This window comes from Bos javanicus, chromosome 21 (assembly GCF_032452875.1).
Source record: "Bos javanicus breed banteng chromosome 21, ARS-OSU_banteng_1.0, whole genome shotgun sequence".
Taxonomy (NCBI): domain Eukaryota; kingdom Metazoa; phylum Chordata; class Mammalia; order Artiodactyla; family Bovidae; genus Bos; species Bos javanicus.
This window is the reverse complement of record NC_083888.1, coordinates 68237548-68250826: the sequence shown is the minus strand read 5'-3', so window position 1 is coordinate 68250826 and position 13279 is coordinate 68237548. Positions and strand designations below refer to the sequence as shown.

Here is a 13279-nt window from a genome sequence, read left to right as displayed (position 1 = left end):
AGCCCCGTGTGTCTCCTAAGCTGCCGATTCCACTTTCTGTCTCTCCAGCCATCCCAGGGCCACCTGGGAGCCGGGACCCATTTCAGGGGGGGTGGCCAGATCGATCTGAGAGCAGAGCAGACCAACCTATGCCTCCAGAATCTTCTTCCCACTGTTTATCCTGGAAAAATCACATTGGATACCCCAACTCTATGCCCCTGAAAGAGATAAAGAGACCAGGTCGTCCCCACGAGGACAAAGGCCAAAGCCACTTCTCCGCAACTTTCCGAGGGAAAGCACGTCTCCGAGCCCACCAAGGATGACGTGTTCCAAACATCAGCCAGTTAATGGTTTGCGAGTCACAAATTCTGCAACAAAGTGACATAAAGGGACGGTGTTTCTCTCCCACTGCAGTGAGCTGCCAGGGGCCACTGGAGCAGAGTAACGGGAAAGGCTCAAGGAGGAATCTAGGGGCACTTGGAGCCGCGTCCCGGATCATGGTCCGCACCCTCGACGGCGAGTCCATGGTGTCAGGAAGAGATGTGTGGTGGCTCAGGGAACCACCTGTTAATCACAGCACGGTCAGGGCTGAAAAGAACCGATTGATTGCCTGGCTCCTTCCTCCCTCCCTCCGTCAGCTCACCCTTGGCCTGTAAGCCAGTCAGACGTCCCTGCGTGGCCTTGTGCTCACAGCTCCCAGGTCTGTCTCATGAGCTGTGGGCCCGTGGATGCCTCTGACCACCTCTCCACTGTGCCCCCTTCGGCTCACATCCTCCACCCTGGACCTCACCTCTCCCTTTGCGGGGAGGCCCTGAGCACAAAGAGCTTCATGGTGGGAGGTCCCAGAAGCCTGGCCGCACCCCAGCCTGTTGCTATGCTACGCCCTTTGTGTCCTGTTGTCTGGGGAACATGAGCCCATCAGGGGCTGTGAGGTGGACACGTCCTCCTAGAGATGGGTGGACGCTGGCAGTGCTGAGGAGGGGCACTCTGAGGCCCTGGGGCAGGCGGAAGGAGGGCAGTCGGAGAACCCAGAGGGCCTGGGACCCCTGGGCTCTGAGCCCAGCAGTAACACAGCTTCTCCTCTGGTGGGACAGACATGTTTCCACCAACTGTTTGCTCCGGACAGAATGAGTCTGCCTCTTCACTGGACCAGGCACTATTTTTTCAGTATAGGAGCATCTTCAGTGATAAATCCTTGGATAAGGGCTCCCTTCTCCTCCGAGAGTTTGTCCAGTAAGTGTCCTGGGTGTGGGCAGGGCAGGGATAACCAGAGTCACAGGGTTTGAGGGGGCTGCCAGCAGGCCCCAGAAGGTGGGCTCACGGCTGTCCTGACCGGTCACATAAGCAGGAAGGAGGAGATTTTGCATTGTGACCGAGGAGATTTTGCCCCAGGAACATAAGCGTAGAATGGTACCAGGAAATCTCATGTAATTCACATCATCAGTAGGTGGTCGGAGGTAAGCTTACTGTCATCTTAGAGGATGCAGACTGGGTTTAAGTCCACCCCTTCTCGGTGGAAACTCTCAGATGATTAGAGATAGGAAGGTGACCTTAACAGGTGAAGGGCAACTGCTACCAACACAGCAGACCACCGGCTTCGGTTAAAACTTCAGATGCAGCCCGTGGAGGTTGGGACTGGGAGAGCTGATGTCTCTCATGGCTGTTACTCTCTACAGCATTGATGGTCCAACCAGCGATACAGGACAGGAAGAAAAGCGGATGAGGACAGGAACGCAGACACGAGGCAGCATTTACGTAGACAACGTGCCTTTCTGCATAAAGAAATTTTCAAAAAATTTTGCAGTTAGAATTAATCAGGTTTGATATAAGGAGGTATAAAAACCCAAGGCATTTCTATGCAACAGCCATCACTAACTGCAAAGTGCAAAGAAAAAACACGCCCCTGCAATAGCAGTAGAAGTATTGCTCAGCAGTAGAGAAAGACATGCACCACCTCCAGGGAGGAGACAGTGAGATCTTACCAGAGGATGGAGAGGGAGATTTAACTGGGGGCGAGACAGCGCGCGAGCAGAGAAACTCAGCTTTAAGTGTTTGGTTCTCTTTTAAAATAATCTGTAAGCTGAATGTAATTTCATTTGAAATTCTAATGGCACCCCTCACGGCACCTGCTCAGGTGAGTTTCTGCTCTGCATGGAACATTGAAGGGTTTGTCCCAGCGAATATCAAGGGTCGGGCCAGGGCTATGATAGACTGCATGAACAGACAAGCCATTGGATGAGAGCAGGGCCCCAGCCAGACCTGCAGACCCCTGAAACTGGGGTGCCTCAGAGGCAGCTACAGATCAGCAGGTAGTCACCTGTCACCAACAGGAAAGCAAAATAGTTCAGGTCATGAACTAATTCTGTACAGAGAATAAACTTCATGTGGGTTAAAGTCTTAACATTTGAAATGTTGAATTTTAGAACAGTTAGGAAAAAACTGTAGGAGAATGGCTTTATGATGTCAGGTACAGTACAATTTGTTAAGCAAGACATGCAGGCACAAATCATAAAACTGCAGTTGATCAGTTTGACTATCTGATAACAAAAAGCACCATTAACAAAGTTAGAAGTTAAAAAAAATTAGCCACAGACCAAGAGGAATTATTTTCTATAAACACAGCCGAACAATGATTATCCAGCATATGTAAAGATCTCACAGTAATCAATGAGACAACAAGAGCAGAGAATTGGGAAGAGGAGGGGAGGATCAGGAGGGAGGGGATATGTGTATACAAATAGCTGATGAATCGGGAAGAGGAGGGGAGGTTCAGGAGGGAGGGGATATGTGAATACAAATAGCTGATGCACTTTATTGTACAGCACAAACTAGCAACGCTGTGAAATAATTATACTCCAATAATGAAGCATAAAATGAAAAGCCAGGAAAAAAGAATCAATTAAAACAGGGCAAAGATGTGACCACACGATTGACAAGAGAGGTGACTGAACGGCCAGTGCCTTCTCCCCCGGAAACTGGGAGATGCAAACTAGAGCAGCGGCGTTACAGTCACCGGGGTAACAGAGGTTAAGGGTCGCGGTAACAGAGGGGCCACGGTGAGCAGGCTGCAGGGCAAAGCCAGGGAGGTGCACCGACCACACCCTTTGAAGAGAGATTTGTCCACTCCTGCAGCTGGGTAGACCCTTCTCCCAGCAAGTCCCTCTCTCCTTCTGGGGACACGGTTGCATTTTGCACAGGAACCGGAAGTGGGCGGCCCCTCTAGGACGGCCCATCGGAACAGGGGAAGGCGTCAGGCGGGGACAGGTCGGTCCTTAAGATGGAGGATGCGCGGGCGCGGGCCACCCCGGACCTGTGATGCGGCGTGAAGGAGGAGACAAGAGGACCTCCCTGGTGGTCCAGCTGCCGATGCAGGGAACGCGGGCTCCACCCCTGGTCCGGGAAGACCCCCCATGCCGTGGGGCAGCTGAGCCCATGCGCCACAGCTACTGTGCCCTAGGGCCTGGAAGCCGGAACTACTGCTACAGCTACTGAAGGCCGCGTGCCTGGAGCTCGCGGTCCGTGGCAAGAGAAGCCCGAGCGCCCTAACCACAGAGTAAGTCCTGCTCACCGCATCTAGACCAAGTCCACACGCAGCAACTAAGACCCAGCACAGCCAAGGAGAAACAAACAAAAAAGATGCGCAATTACACACAGGGTCTGATATCGTTTGTGCAAAGCTTTAAAATACAAGTATCTTTACAAAACAACACGCTATATTGTGGTAAAGATAGCAAGATGTGACCAGTGAGGCTGCCGAGGAGAAGAGAGGGAGATCAGATGGGTGGGTGCTGCCCGGGGCCCCCTCCGTTTTAACACAGCACTTCTGAAAACATCACCCGAAGCAAACAGCCGGACGCTAACGTCTGGTAGGTCCGGGTGGTGAGTACAAACCGTCCTGTGTAATTTGTTTGGAATGTTCCAACTATCCTGTGATAAAACACTGGGATAGAGACCAGAGATCCCCGGGGAGTCAGGGTGGGGTGGGGGAGGAGCGCAGGGACGAAGAAGAAATAGGAGAAAACAGGAGCTGCTAAGGTGGCAGAATAGGATAATAGGGTGGAAAGTGAGAGAGTGGAAATGGAAAGAGCTCAGGGTGGAAATGAAAGAGGAGAAGAACCGTCCCAGATATGCGCTTGGAGGAGGCGGCTGAGAGCGTCTCAAGGACGCTCATCTTCAACAGATGATAATTGAACACCCGTCGGGAGCCAGGCCCCGGGACTCAGAGCCGTCCCTCCCGGTGGACTGCTCTTAGCGAGCACCGCGTGCCCCCCGCCCCGAGCCCTGCAAAGGCGCCGGGTACAGGCGCGTCTCAGGGGCCTGGCGTGCATGAGCCGGGGCCTCCGAGGTCTGGGTCTTTGCTTTTCTGGAGACGTCCTCCGTGGACCGCGTCAGGCATGTTAGGGGACACCCAGCGGCAGGCATTTTCTTTAATTTTCCGTTCCCAGTAGCAGTGCTGACCCGCGCACTCCCCAGGGCTAGGCAGAGTCAGTGCCTCCCTGGCTGTGCCCTCTCCTCCGACCCATGCACTCCCCAGGGCCAGGCAGAGTCAGTGCCTCCCTGGCTGTGCCCTCTCTTCCAGCTCGGTGGGCGGGGGCCGGCCGGTACCCACCGCCCGCCCGGTGCTAACTTTCCAGTGGAGTTCGGTTTTCATCCATCCCCAGCTGGGCTCCATTTGGCTCAGTTAGCACGTGGCTTCTGTTCCTTTCCCGTCCACTTTCGGTTCAGTCGACGTCAACGTCGGTTCAGCCCAGTTTGTCTCCAAGGTCAGCGTCTACTTTGCTTAGCGGCTCCTGTGCCCCAGTCCAAAGCTGGCTTCTGTGGGGAAGACGCGCCGTGGGGCCTCAGCCCACCCCGAGGTGCCCCGGGAGCAGCTGTGCGTGTGTGGGGGCCACGAGCCCTGTGTCCATGTGCAGGGCACCAGCTGAGCGTGAGGCAGGCCCAGACCGCTCCCCAGGCAGCCCCGCGAGTGTGGGCAGGTGTGCTGCAGTCACAGGCGTGTCAGAGCCAGCAGGAAACACGACAGAACTCAGGGAAGCACCTTCCGCAAGGCAGGGTCTCCAACGTGCTGTGTGTGCCGTGAGCTCCTAAGGCGGGACTGACGTGGAGGGTGTTCTAGAAACTATCCACGAGTTCCCGGCGACCTGGGCTGCTGAGGGCGAGTCCTGGGCCGGGGTCAGGGCGGCTGGGTTCTCAGCTGCAGCTGACCGATGGGGGTCTCGTGGGGGGCCCCCATCCTTGTCTGCTGGGGCAGAGGTTGTGCTGATGGCCCGGCTCCGGGGTCCCCAGCCTCTCCAGGCCCCACATGGTCATCGTGTTTCAGGCTAGCCTGTGGCTGCTCCCAGCTCTCAGGATTCCCCAGGACGGAGTCCCCGAGCCCAGCCTCTGCAGTGGTCCGTGAGGGACTTCTTGCTCATAAAGCCGCAAACCCCACCTGGCAGAGTCCTGACTCAGCGGCTGCTCTCCTGGGACACTGCATCCAGCCCTTCCCAGGGGCCGGGAAGCAAAGTCTCACCATCCTCTGCCCTCCAGACGATGGAGTTCCAGACTCCCCACAATACCGCCCAAAGTGGAGTCTCAGACTCTTCAGAGCAGGAGCAGGTTGCCTGGGAAATTTGAGGATGCAAGTTCAATTCTTCGTTATTTACGAACCAACAGGGAGGGGTTTATTACTCGGATTACTCACTAATCATCCCCCGTAAATGCAGGAACTGACAAAATCCCACAGAATCAATAACGTGGTAAGTTCCCCGTCTAAATCATGGCACCTAGCATTCTTGAGTAAACCTTTCGGTAATTTACAAAGGCTGTTGAATTTTATAGTAAGTGTTTTTCAAACCAAGCTGGATTCTAAACAATAATGACTTTTTAATGTGGCTCTGTGATTACATTGTCATGGTGAAATACGGGGGTCTCTGACTGCATCCGAAATGAGCCTGGTGTGAATTACTTGCCGGCACAGACCAGCGCGGCCGCAGGTAAAGCAATCTTCATAAATTACCCTCCAATCCGGGTGGCCTGGCAGGCGAGGCCTGATGCCAATGTTGGCAACTTAAATTTCAGCGGACAATTTGTAAACAAGCTCTTCCTTTTGTTCCGGAGCGGTGGCCACGGCCGAGGGCCTCTCGGTGGCGGAGGGCCGTGCCTCCTCGGTCCGCCGGGCGGACACCGGCTGTGACCTTGTATGACGCCAGTTACGGGGCCACCAGCCCACAAGCCTGCTGACGTGAAAGGTGATGAGCTGGTCCCGGTGAGCCTTGAGCCCAGTGCCCTGTGGCCCGCACGGCTGGTGGCTGCTGTGCCTGGCGGTACGGGTGGGGATGTTCTGAGGCTGGCGCTGGTAGAGGGCAGGGCGCGCTCTCCAGCCGTCGGGGACTCCCTCCCTCTTTCGTTGTTCTCCGTGGCTCCACGTTCTGCCGGGAAGGCCCAGAGGTCCCAGCACCCCGAGACTGGGCACCTGCCCACCCTGTCTCTGAGTCACCGAGTGACCGTTTGGGTGGTTCTGCTGCCCCCGGGCCCGGCACCAAGCAGGACTCAGGGACAGACAGGGCTTGGTGAGGGACGTTTGCCTCCCGTTTGCCACCTGGGGGATGGTGGGGGATGGTGGGGGATGGGAGGACACTGGAGTCACCCCCTCCCCTTCCCATGGGCCCTGTGCTAGGGCTGTCCCCTCAGGCCTCCCCGCTGCCGCAGCCTGGGGTGAGCTGGGGGCTCCTCTGGACGTACCCCAGCTCGTCCCTAAGTCCAGAGCCGAGCCTGGCCGTCAGGAGACCAGGAGTGGGGGGAGTTTGCAGAAGGCGTACACACCTGGGCTTTGGGAGCCATGAGGGGCTGCGGGAGGCAAGGATTCTGGAAGCTTCTGCAGTGGCAGTCTCCAGAGTGGAAAGGCCCCTCCCCTCCCCTCCCCTCCCCTCCCCTCCCCTCCCCTCCCCTCCCCTCCCCTCCCCTCCCCTCCCCTCCCCTCCCCTCCACTCCCCCTCCCCTCCCCCTCCCCTCCCCTCCCCTCCCCTCCCCTCCCCCTCCCCTCCCCCTTCTCCTCTGGAAGCTTCTGCAGTGGCAGAGTCTCCAGAGTGGAAAGGCCCCTCCCCCTCCCCTCCCCTCCCCTCCCCTCCCCTCCCCTCCCCTCCCCCTCCCCTCCCCTCCCCTCCCCCTCCCCTCCCCTCCCCCTTCTCCTCCCCTCTCCCTCCCCTCCCCCTCACTGCATCTCAGGTGTCTCCAGGGCTCAGGCCTATTTTTTTTTTTCTTTCACTGTGCCATGTGGCATGTGGGATCCTAGCTCCCTGACCAGGGATCGAACATGGAACATGTTCAAACATGCCTTCATTGGAAGCTCAGAGTCTCAACCACTGGACCACCAGGGAAGTCCCAGGCCTGTTTAAAAAGTCCCAGATTTTATAAACCCTGTTCTACACCACTGTTTTCTTTTGTGATGTTATATAACCTCAGGGCTTCACAGCTAAACGTGTTGATTCCAACATTCTGTGGGTGTAACTCCCCGGGACCCCCAGCTTCCACCTCCCGTGGGTTTCAGGGTGGATCCCGAGCTGCCTGCTCCTTCGGGGGCTGCATGGGGCCATCTGTGTCTCAGAGTGGAGACCCCCCACACCCCAGGTCTCAGTGATATCTGCCTTCCAGAAGCCGTCCCCACAGGAAGTGGGCAGTGACATGGGCTGAAGAAGGGGCTCACCTTTGCTAAGTGCTGCCAGGGAAACGTGGGCTTCCCTGGTGGCTTAGCTGGTAAAGAATCCACCTGCAATGCAAGAGACCTGGGTTCAATCCCTAGGTGGGGAAGATCCCCTAGAGAAGGGAATGGCTACCCACTCCAGTGTTCTTGCACTTCCCTGGTGGCTAAGCTGGTAAAGAATCTGCCCACAATGCGGGACACCCAGGTTTGATCCCTGGGTGGGGAAGATCCCCTGGAGAAGGGAATGGCTACCCACTCCAGTATTCTTGCACTTCCCTGGTGGCTCAGCTGATAAAGAATCTGCCTGCAATGCAGGAGACACAGGTTTAATCCCTGGGTGGGGAAGATCCCCTGGAGAAGGGAATGGCTGCCTGCTCCAGTATCCCTACCCAGAGGGAAACACAGAGCGCGGGGCTGGAGAGGCCGGAGGCTCACTGGGGTGGAGGCCGTGCGCCCTGGGCCTCCTGTCCTCAAGGCTGACAAAGGAGCTGTGTGGGGTTGGCGACCCAGCCCAGCTCCCCGTGATGGGGGTTTGGGGTCCCCAGGCCAGCTGCTCCTTGGTGAACCCCAGGAAAGCCCCGTGGCCTGTCAGCAAGACTTGTGATGATGGGGGCAGGGAGGGGGATCAACAGCAGCTGCAGCCCCTGGGAAGGGGTTGTCATCATCTGCTTTGTAGACAGGACACCGAGGCTGAGAGAGGAAGGGACCCCACCTTCCCGTGGGCTGCAGGGGGTAAGGGGAGGGTCTCCTGCCTCTCACTCAAGTGCCTTCTTGCTTTGTGCACAGCCGGGGGTAGGGCAGGGAAGCTTGCTCAAGGAGGCGGGCCAGGACCGATGGTCAGCAGCATGGCCTTCTCCATCCTCACAACACCTCACCTTCTTATCCCCATTTTGCAGGTCTGAAGACTGAGGCCCGGAGTGGTGATGACCCAACCAGCCTGAGGCTGCACACCCAGGAGCTGGGATCCAAGCTTCCTCCCCACCTAGCAGTTGTAGGGTAAGCCCTCATTCACAGCCAGCCCTTGTCCCGGGCCCCTCTGCCTGCTCCTGTGGGAACGGGGTTAGTGAGGGCGCCTGACTTCACACAATTGCTGAGAAAGACAGATGAGTCAATGAATTGCAGACAGGGAGACTCCAGTGAGGGGTGGTTATTAAGCTCCTCCTCGGTATTTAACAGAAGCGCTTGTTTGCAGCCAGAGGACTGCTTTTGAGAGGAAAAAGGCCCACCAGTAAAGCAGCAATCTCTTTAATCTCTCTTCTTCTAAATCTAAAAATGAGGAAGACGAACTCAGGAGCCGAACGGCCTCCCACTCAGACATCAGAGACAGAGTTTCTGTGGAGCGGACCTGGGCTGGGAAGGCAGAAGAGTCCCCGGGAACACACCAGGCGCTCGGGGGAGGAAGCGCCAGGGAGAGCGCGTCCAAATTAACATATGAACTTCCAGCCTACGCGCCAATTCAGAATCTGATTGAACAAACTGCTCTTATTAAAGTCAATTGGCGAACATTCTATTATAAAAACAAATGAAATCCTCCCGTCTACCAGATAAATAATTTTCTCCCCACACCTAAGCAGGAGGCATTAACTTAACAGGTAATGATCTAAATTATGTATTAAACTCAATTACTTTTTATGACTACTTTCCAATTAGGGCGCCCTGATTGACTCGCCTGCGTGGAGACTTCTCACGCTGTACCTGGTCTCCGGCCGCTCTGTGCATGCTGCTCACCCAGCTTAATTGAGTGTGTCTCTCCCTCACTGCTCTAACCAGCCACAAGGTGCGGCTTCTAATGAGGAATAAACAACACGGCTGGCATGATTACCAGCTAAATCACCCGTCTGCAGAGTCACTCTCAGCAAACACTTCTAATGCAAAACTATCTCCCTGCCTTCCAGCCCCAAGCTTCGCTAATCAAGATGCATTCCCAGGGCGGGCTCTGGGGGAAGCCAGGGTTCCGCCTGGTCTGGTACCACATTGTTGCTGAGAGGAGCCTCCAACCTGTTACGGTCCGAGTCCCCGCCGTGTGCTAGTCGGCGGGGCCATCCATCAGCAGACACCCCACCGTCGGAGCTCTCCCTGTTCAGCTAAGAGCTCTCCTTCTAAGACTGCAGATTCATCTGACAGGGGTCGTGTGCGTGCTCGCCTCCGCCCGTCTGGGCTGCTGTGACCGAGCCCCCGCACACGGGGCGGCTTATGAAAAGACATCTACTCCTCGCGGTTCTGGCGGCGGCGAGTGTAGATTAAACCACCAGCACATTCAGTGTTGAGTGAGGACCAGTTTTCCGGTTCATAGAGAGTGTCGGGGTCTTCTCACTGTGTCCTCACTGGTGGGGGAGTTCGGGGGTCTCTTATTAGGGCACTGACTCCACTCAGGACCTCGTCACCTCCCATAGACCGGCCTTCAAATGCCATCACCTTGGGGGTTAGGCGTCCACATGTGAATCTGGGGGGAGGGCACACTCAGTCCATTACAGGCTATACTTTTCTAACAAGCACCAAACTACCTTTTTTCTTTGGGTCGCGCCTTAAGGCTTGTGGGGTCTTGGTTCCCTGACCAGGGATCAAAGCTGTGTCCCCTGCATTGGAAGTGTGGAGTCTTAACCACTGGACCGGCAGGGAAGTCCCCCAAACTACTTTTAAAGTAAAAGAAAAAAATTGCATAGACCCCCTCCCACACACTAAAACACTGCTCTTTAGCAGAGTCCACTTTGCGCCGTTGTGATTGCAAGTGCAAGACACGGCCCAGCACACAGCGGGTCGTGGGTGCGAGGGAATCAGGCGGGTGTGCCAGAACCTTCGCTCACCAAGGATTCTCTGAACAGTTGCGCCGTCGGACACTGAGCAGAGCAGGCAGAGGCGGGGCCGTGGGGCTGGCGGGATCAGGGTGGGGTTCGGGGCTGAGCCTCCGCAGGGCCTGTCTGGCGTGGTAAGGGCTGCGGGGGTGGGGGGAGCGGCCGAGGACGCCCGGGAGGGCCTGCAGGCTGGTCGGGAGGGTGGCTTTGAGGAAGTGACTCGAGGTGGGGAGCGCGTTGCTGCCGCAGAGCTCAGGGGCCGCGAAGGTGATGAGCACCCCTCGCGGGGTCGGGGCGGCAGCCGGTGGGGTGAGCCGCCTCAGGCTGGGCTTCCACAGAGGCTTCTCCCTCCTCCCCGCCACAAGCAAAGCGCAAGGCTGGACAGGGCAGTTCCCAGGGAGGCCCCAGGGCATGAAGGGAGGCCTCCTTGTGGGGGTCGGGGGGCTGGGACCCCCAAACTTCTGGGGGTTTGGCCCCTGCTGGCTGGCCTGGGCTGGGCTTGTCCCCCCAGGCCTGGGAGCAGCCTTGAGAGGGGTCTGGTCGTGAGTGAGTCGTGTGTGTGTCGGCTGGGTGGGGGTAGGTGAGCCTAGGGTGGAGTTGGGTGGTCTCACAGGTCGGGCAGCGGAGAAGAGCCTCCCTGCTGGCCCCGAGAGGACGCCCTGGAGAGCCGGAGACCAGGCCTGGGTGGGCCTTGGGCCCCCTGCCAGCCCACCTGAGGGCCCTGAGGGGCTGAAGCACAGGCTGAAAAGGCCCCCAAACCTGCAGCGACGCAGGGCCCACGTCTCCAGTGGGAAGGCGCCCGGGGGGCGGCCTGGCGGCGGCTGTCCAACCCCAGAAAAGAAGCCCCCCGTCGTCCGCGTTCACGGTGCGGCTTCCCGAGCCTGCACGGACGGCCGGCGCTGCTGAGGCCCAGGCCGCCCCTCGCGGCCCTGCGGTGCCCCTCCGCCCGAGCGGCAGGAGGACCCTTTCTCCTTCAGGCCAGCAGCGAGTGGAGTGAGGCTCCGCGGCGGCTTTCAGGTGCCCGAGGGAGGGCGAGACAGAGGCAGCAGTGGGGCCCGGACAGTCGGGCGGGGCCCGGAGTGACCCCCAGGAGGGCTGCTGTGACAGGTGGAGGGCCGTGCCGCCCAGGCCCCGCGGAGGGGGGGCGGGCGTGTGAGTGCACGTGGGTATGAGTGTGCTGTGTGAGCGTGTGTGTGGTGTGTGTGTGTGGTGAGTGTGTGTGGTATGTGAGTGTGTGGTGTGTGTGAGTGTGTGTGGTGTGTGAGTGTGTATGGTGTGTGTGTGTGGTGTGTGAGTGTGGGTGGTATGTGAGTATGTGTGGTGTGTGAGTGTGTGTATGTGTGTGGTGTGAGTGTGTGTATATGTGTGGTATGAGTGTGTGTGTGTGGTGTGTGAGTGTGGTATGAGTATGTGTGGTGTGTGTGGTGTGTGTGTGTGTGTGGTTTATAAGTGTGTGTTGTGTGTGTGTGGTGTGTGGTGTGTGTTGGTGTGTGAGTGTGTGTGTGGTGTGTGTGTGTGGTATGTGTGTGTGGTGTGTGTGTGGTGTGAGTGTGTGTGCTGTGTGTTTGTGGTGTAAGTATGTGTGTAGTGTAAGTGTGTGTGGTGTGTGTGTGGTGTGTTGTGTGATGTGAGTGTATGTGTATGGTGTGAGTGTGTATAGTGTGAGGGTGTGTATTGTGTGTGGTGTGTGTATGTGTGGTGTGAGCGTGTGTGGTATGTGTGTGTGGTGTGTGAGTGTGTGTGTGGTGTGTGTGGTGAGAGTGTGTGTGTTATGTGTGTGTGTGGTATAAGTGTGTGTGATGTGAGTGTGTGGTGTGAGTGTGTGTCGTGTGTGTGGTGTATGAATGTGTGTGGTGTGTGTGTGTGGTGTATGAGTGTGTGGTGTGTGAGTGTGTGGTGTGTGTATGGTGTGTATGTGTGGTGTGTGAGTGTGTGGTGTGTGTGTGTGTGGTGTATGAGTGTGTGTGGTGTGTGAGTGTGTGGTGTGTGTATGGTGTGTGTGTGTGGTGTGTGAGTGTGTGTGGTGTGTGATTGTGTGTTGTGTGTGTGGTGTGAGTGTGTGTGCTGTGTGTTTGTGGTATAAGTATGTGTGTGGTGTAAGTGTGTGTGTTGTGTGTGTGTGTGGTATGATTGTGGTGTGAGTGTGTGGTGTGAGCGTGTGGTGTGAGCCTGTGTGCTGGGGCTCACAGTGAGCGTCTCAGGTTGTGCCACCTGACCTGAGGCCCCCGCCCTCCGCGCACGGGTGTGTGGGAAGGATCATGGCGTCCAGCACCAGATGGACGGCGTCCTGGTCTGGGCTCCCCGTTCACTGCCGAGCAGCCTCAATCAGGTGACCAACGAGGTCCCCCCATGAGGCTCCCCAGGCAGCCCCTCTGCCCACACCCGCTGCCTGGAGGCCACGCAGGCTCCCAGCGGGGCTGGAAGGAGGTGGCCAGGGGACAGATGCTGGCAGATCCTGGTTTCTGGCCCCTGAGCCCTTCAGAGACGTGTCCCTGGGCTGGGCCCGGGTAGCTGCTTTCAGCCTCTGGAGCTGCAGGAGCCGTGGTCTGGGAGTCAGACCAGGAGAGGGCCCTGAGGTTGGAAGAGTCAAGGAATCCTGCCTGGAGGAGGAGGCCTGTAAGTCACAGCTCAGTGGCATCTGAGAGGGAGAGCCTCCACCGGGGACCTGCATCCTTCCCCTGGGTGGTCCCGATGCCCAGGACAGGAAGGCACCACCCCCAGGGCCGGGCACACAGACCACGGGCCCCCACCCTGCCTCACACATGCCCTAGGGTTTGCTTTTTGTTTGTTTGATGAATTTCTCTGATGTTCTAGAAGGAAATTAATT

At 57.3% G+C, this 13279-nt stretch overlaps 1 long non-coding RNA gene across 2 annotated transcripts; it reads left to right on the top strand.

Annotated features, from left to right (window-relative positions):
* Nucleotides 1–813: 813 nt before the first annotated feature.
* Nucleotides 814–10065, top strand: LOC133234659 (uncharacterized). Of its 2 annotated transcripts, XR_009732239.1 has the most exons (4): nt 814–1436; nt 3177–3532; nt 8557–8656; nt 9311–10065. It is a non-coding gene; the product is annotated as an uncharacterized LOC133234659 (long non-coding RNA). The 2 variants fall into 2 exon arrangements; XR_009732240.1 differs by lacking the exon at nt 3177–3532 and having other exon boundaries at nt 814–1212.
* Nucleotides 10066–13279: the final 3214 nt, after the last annotated feature.